Source organism: Dendronephthya gigantea, unplaced genomic scaffold (assembly GCF_004324835.1).
Source record: "Dendronephthya gigantea isolate DGI-Jeju-01 unplaced genomic scaffold, DenGig_1.0 000184F, whole genome shotgun sequence".
In the NCBI taxonomy this organism is placed as follows: Eukaryota; Metazoa; Cnidaria; class Anthozoa; order Malacalcyonacea; family Nephtheidae; genus Dendronephthya; species Dendronephthya gigantea.
In genome coordinates, this window is record NW_021163194.1 from 336756 (window position 1) to 343533 (window position 6778).

Below are 6778 nucleotides of genomic sequence, written 5' to 3' on the forward strand. Positions count from 1 at the left end.
ACCGGACAGACAAATTAATCTGTAAGTTTCATGTATGTATTCGTATGGTCGTATTCGTACTTGTCGTATGGTACTTGTTCGTATTCCTCGTATTCGTACCGTACTAATCTCTGTAAATATTCGTTTAGTTGAACCGCTATATGATTAAAATTCTACGAGTTCAAAGTACACGTCTGGTTAAGACTGAGTCTAACAATGGTATTTGAACTTTGTGGTAGCAACATTTGGTCTGTGGAAAAAAACAAGCTCTGCATGAATGCATGCAGGGCAATAATTATGATAAATGGTCAATAATTTTAAAATATTACCACTACCTCCATTTTATTCACTTTGTTTGTCTCAAGGTTTGTCGAAAGGTTTTGACGAGAATATTAGAAATTGAAAAAGCGCTTGTTTTCTTCATTTTATTTACGTTTATTATATAATATACAGTGTTGCTGGCGAATACCTCGTTTTGAAAAGCTAAAATAACACATGTACGACTATCGTGTTTGATCCACCAAAAGAAACTTGAAACGAAACTTGTTATTTAACGGCAGCCGGTAAATCACATAAAATAAAACTTGTTGTTAAGTACATGCAAGATTTTATGCGCCTGCTAAAACATGTGGTGACTATTAAATCATGAAATCGGTTAAAACCATTAGTAAAAGCTGTTTCGTATTGACTAGAAACATGGTTTTAAAAATGACCGGAAAAGTAAACGAAAATACCACAAAATATTCTAAATGTACAAAACGTCTAGAACGATAATCATGGGGGGGGAGGGAGGGTGAAGAGGTGTTTATTCACATATTCAGTCATAGGTAGCCCAATGCGCTGCATTACGTACGTCACTTGGGTCACGTATATAGTATATAATAATATAAGGTTGGCAAGAATATTTTATTTTCAATGTACATCGTTTAAATATGATCAAAATATTAACATCTATTCTATAAAATACGCCAAAAAAATAACAGCCCCTAAGTGTAGGGTAGTTTTACTAAATTTGTACGTCGGTTTTTTGCAATGAAACGCGATTAAAAAATGAAACTATGCCAAAAGTTTGTTGAAATTTGCCGTGTCCCGATGCGGGATGCCTGTTGCCGTGCAAAAACAATTTGAAAACTCGTATACGCGATCCTATTGGTCATGCAGCTTTGACCGTTTTGTGATGACCAATAGGATCGCGTATACGAGTTTTCAAATTGATGTTTTTGCACGGCAACAGGCATCCTGCATCGGGACACGGCAAATTTCAACAAACTTTTGGCATATTTTCATTTTTTAATCGCGTTTCATTGCAAAAAACGACGTACAAATTTAGTAAAACTACCCTACACTTAGGGGCTGCTATTTTTTGGCGTATTTTATAGAATAGATGTTAATATTTTGATCATATTTAAACGATGTATATTGAAAATAAAATATTCTTGCCAACCTTATATTATTATATACTATATACGTGACCCGAGTGACGTACGTAATGCAGCGCATTGGGCTACCTATGATTCAGTATCAATAATCCCCCCTCAATTATCGCTCTATAGTTTCGGCCCGGCTTCCAGTGCGATCCAGCAGTCGTACTAATTACCAATAGACCTTTTGCATAATAGACCAACTTACGATCTAGATAACAAGGAGGAAATAAATCACCACAGCTAAAAAGAGCATGCTTAGTTGGTATAATTGCCCACTTTGGCTGGAAAATGTCGAGTAGTATGGAAAATATAGCCATGCGAAGTTGGCAATTTTGTATTTACTTTTTACTACGGCCGGAAGCGTTTAAACTAATTTAGTTAAACACTTCCAGCCGTAGTAAAAAGTATACAAAATTGGCAACTTCGCATGGCTATATTTTCCGTACTTTACAATATTTTGCAGCCAAACTTGGTAATTTTACTAAATTTAGTATGCACTTTTCGGAAATTTCCTTTTTCTTGGCTAAATCAAAAGTTTGGTCTATTATGCACATCACAAGATTACCTTCGAATTACTACCTTATTTTTCGAAGATATGTGGCCCTCCTCACTAAGCCGTCAGAACATTTAAATGATGGCAGAAAAATTATGAAACAATTACCTTCATTTTCATAACTTCCATACGTACTTCATCATCTTGACATTCATTACTTTTTGTCTCACCATTTTTCATTTTATGTTCGCATGAATTCGTGGAAGTATGACCTTCCTTGTACACATTGGTGACTACCATCAGATCTTTCACTTGCGAATTCTCCACCACTTGTGGTGCTTTCCCACTTATGTCTAGGGTTACGTGAAATCTTTCTTGTCTTTCAGACATAATCGTCATCATAGTTGTCAACATATCCTTTATTTCCTTTTGATTCATTTTGATGTCCTTTAAGTCCTGAATATTGGAGCGATCAAACAGACAGAAACTTTTATGGTAGTTTTCATCTCTTTTGTTCACCTGCTGGCCACAATTTCCACACGTAACTGGACGATATTCACAAACACTGACGTGATCGTCCAACATTTTAAGCTGAATAAATATGGGACACCCTCGACTGTTGTAATCACACTTGATTCTCAGCTGCGACAAAATCTTCGGCAAAAAAAAATGGGGATGTTTCAAAGTTTTTTGAGTGAGATGTTGTTGACATTTCGGGCAGGATTGAGAATGGGCAAGATATTCTTCAATACAACTCAGACAAAAGTAGTGCTCTTCTGCCTCGCATAATCGTGGATTGTTAAAAACACGGTGGCAAATATTGCATAGATAATCTTCGTTGACTGGATCAAGAAAGCGGTTTGGATCATAACCATGGGCCATTAGCAGTAATGTTCAAATTGAATCTGAAACATGAACATGATTACATTGAAAGTTAAACCCGGCTCTTCAATCATACATGCTGATTATTTCAAAGCTCGACAAACATAAATTCACAAGTGATGGGTAAAAAAGGATTAAAAACCATCAAAAACTCATTGAAATATGATGCAACTCGTAGTCTACGCTGATTGCCTGAGTTTGAAAACTCGATGCATTACAACATAAATAGATACCCATTTTTAGTGTCTAGGTTTACGCCGAAGAAGGGTCGCGATATAGTGGCACGTCCGAACGAGATCGAGTAAAAACGAATTAAAAAAACTTGAATTCAAAACTGGAAGGAGCGATTGAACTCTTTTAAGTCTTTAAACAGCAAAAACGAAACGGGGTTCTAAACAAGGGTATTTCAGAGAAAATCAAAAGGCATAAATAGATTCTGAGTAAGGTAGTAACGTGGATCGGGGAGTCTAAACGTGAAAGTAAACATGGCAAATTTGGGAAAAGCGAATCACTTGAAGACATAGAAGCGCGAGGCTGTTTAATTGAAGAAAATATTGACCGAGGCGTCACCAAAATAACACGGTTGCGAAATTATTTGAACGATGGCGAGTTTCAGAACAGTCTATCGTTTTGAAACAAATTTTAAGCAGAAATCGGCTCTTCGAACATGGCAGCGGTGACAAAGTTTGCATACTTGAAGGAGCTCTTAGAATCGAAGCTGCGTAGAAAAATCGACGGTTTACAAATCTAAGAGAAAAGGCTACGACAGAGGCAACAATATCTTGAAGGCTGTCTGAATACGGGAAGGTTAGTGAAATCGTAAATAAGTATATCGAAAATGTCATAGCTCTACCAGTTGTTGTGGGTTCTCATCTTTCAAAAGTGCATGAATTCTATCACTAACGAGCATATACATGAAAACTTTAACCCAAGGTCTTTAAAAGAAGACGTTGATCAGTTCAGAGAAGGAATTGTGGAAAAGGCAGATATGGCTCCTACCGGAAGAGAGTATTATATTCCACATATGGAATATATATTATATATATAATAATATTATAATATATTATATATATATTATTATATATATATATATATATATATATACTCGGCGGCATCGCGTGCTAAAATGGCGAATAAATATCGTGATGCGCCCAAATATGGACATGCCACGCCATTTACTCGCTATTTTCAAGTCGTCTTTGACGTTCACATCCTCATGCTAAATCTCCCTAATTTTGGAGCGTGCTACTTGTGTTGACCGCAATCGAAGAAGCTCTTTGAAAATTTATATATCACACAATATTTGACGTATCTATAGATGTTCTTGTCCGAAAGCTTTGCGAACGCTTGTCAAACTCAAAGACTCGGCGGCATCGCGTACAAACTAAAGCAAATGTATAAGCAACCTTACCTGATGCTTTATCGCGCCAAAACTGCTAGTACTTTGTGGAAACCTCGAAAAAATTTGTGGCAAAGCTCGCTTGAGAAATGAGAATAGCTGCCTGTTAACGTTTAGTATGACCAGTAACGTAACGACAACGTTAACTGCACCCAAATCTCAATATTCCTTAGCAGGAGCAGCGCAGTTCCTCAGGATTCATCCGAAATTTCCTATCTTACAGTATTCTCAATTCTCATTTTAATGATTAAAAATTTAAAATCCACAATGATTAAAGCCATGCTTGAAGTTCAAAGGAACTTGGTAAAGCCCATGTTTACGAGGCACTGCTATACTAGTTTAAAATTCCAAAAAATACTGAGTAATGGTTCCAAAAATTTCTTGAAATAGAATTCACTTGTTTAAGGAAAATTTGAATGACCGGAAGTGTTCGATAATCGATTTCGTCAATCGTCATTCGTCAAAGCGATTTGATTCATTTTAATTTTTAACACAAATAACATTATGTGCGTGGTGCCAGGGGCCGGTTGTATCAAGCCCGTTTAGTTTAAACGGCGGATAAGTTCAAAATAGAAAGCAAGTCTATCGTTGTATTCAACAAGCAAACTAAATGTTTTTAACCTTAATACAACGACACTGTTTACAACTACATATTCAGTGCATAATATTTAAGTTGACTCATTCAAGAGAGTTGTAAGAGTGTTATTTAATTTTGACTTATCCACCGTTTAAGCTAAACGGGCTTGATAAAACCAGCCCCAGTTGTCAAATGAAAAATTTCTGGGGACAGACTGAGATACCGTAAAACAATTTTCACTGATGTCGTGTGATTTGCAATGTATACAGGGGCAGAAAATCCGTTAAACTAAAGCCACTACAGTATAACTTGTTTGTCTTAAAGTTGTACAACTGTATAAAAATGGCATTTTAACTTTAAGTAATATATTACCCATACATGTGCAATGAAATAACATTAACTTTGTCAATAAATCTGATCTAGTAATATGTATTAATATATAGTAATATACATACTAATATACACACTAGTGTAAATACATTAAATACACGTCAATAGATTAAAGAGTTTATATGAAAGGCCTGTTGACACAGCAATGAATTTCTATACATATAGACATAAAACATTTGCTGGGCAAGTTGAATGTTTCTGAATGTATTGCAAGTATTTCATTTATGAATTGTGCAAATGGTAGCTATTTACTGACTGCAAATGTGTGTCATGGGATTATGCAGGCAAACAGAAAGCAATATGGGTAGTTTTCTCAACAGAAATCTCTACTGAATATTATGCCTGCCTTTCATTTAGCAGTAAAAACCAATCATGGTATTGCAGTTTTCCTTGTAAAAACTATGGGTTAGTTCATTTAGTAGGAAAGTACTCAAATCATTAGTAATATTGACTGACTTTAAATAACTTATTTATCAGAAATACATAGTTGTTCTAATGCTCCTTATAGCTTCCTGTCATCCATTTAAGGTTGCTCTGTACAGCTATTATGTTATAGCATGCTTCCTATACAAAAAGCGCCACATTTTTTTGTTGTCTTTTTGAAATACAACCTAACCAGTAAGTACTTCATTGCAAAAAAACAGTGGAGATCACTAAATGACATGTTATTTTCAAACCGGTTGCTTCCAACCAAAACTTCTAAGAATATGATATGTTGCAGGGTGCTAAGCAAATAAAAAATCGACCAATACATATATACACTATATCCCCACCTGTCCTGCCCAACCCTTCTCAACCCCCATGTTTCTCAAATACAGAGAAAGTTCAGTTCTTTTAGGAATTTTTTGTGAAAGTAGGCCACATCTGGGTGCATTGCAAGCTAATAGGTTAACAAGAGACACTGACAGATAGTTTTGTTAACTTATTAACTGACAGTACTCTTCCACTGATGAGTAAAATCATCTGACATTAGACAGAGTAAAATACTAAAGTAGGTCACATCTGAGTGCATTGCAAGCTAATAGGTTAACAAGAGACACTGACAGATAGTTTTGTTAACTTATTAACTGACAGTCCTCTTCCACTGATGAGTAAAATCATCTGACATTAGACAGAGTAAAATACTAAAGTAGGCCACATCTGGGTGCATTGCAAGCTAATGGGTTAACAAGAGACACTGACAGATAGTTTTGTTAACTTATTAACTGACAGTGCTCTTCCACTGATGAGTAAAATCATCTGGCATTAGACAGAGTAAAATAATAAAGTTGGCCACATCTGGGTGCATTGCAAGCTAATGGGTTAACAAGAGACACTGACAGATAGTTTTGTTAACTCATTAACTGACAGTACTCTTTCACTGATGAGTAAAATCATCTGGCATTAGACAGAGTAAAATACTGAAGTAGGCTACATCTGGGTGCACTGCAATCTAATAGGTTAAATAATCAGTTTGTAGTACCACCACATTTTATACAAAGCTATAAAGATTCAGGTTAATGGACTGAAATCTCTGCATATAATGATGATTTAATAAATTGGCCAGAATATTACTAGTGCATAAGTTGTTTCCATAAAATATGATTTATATAGTTAGTAATTAACTGATGTGAACCAAATGCTAAAATCATTAT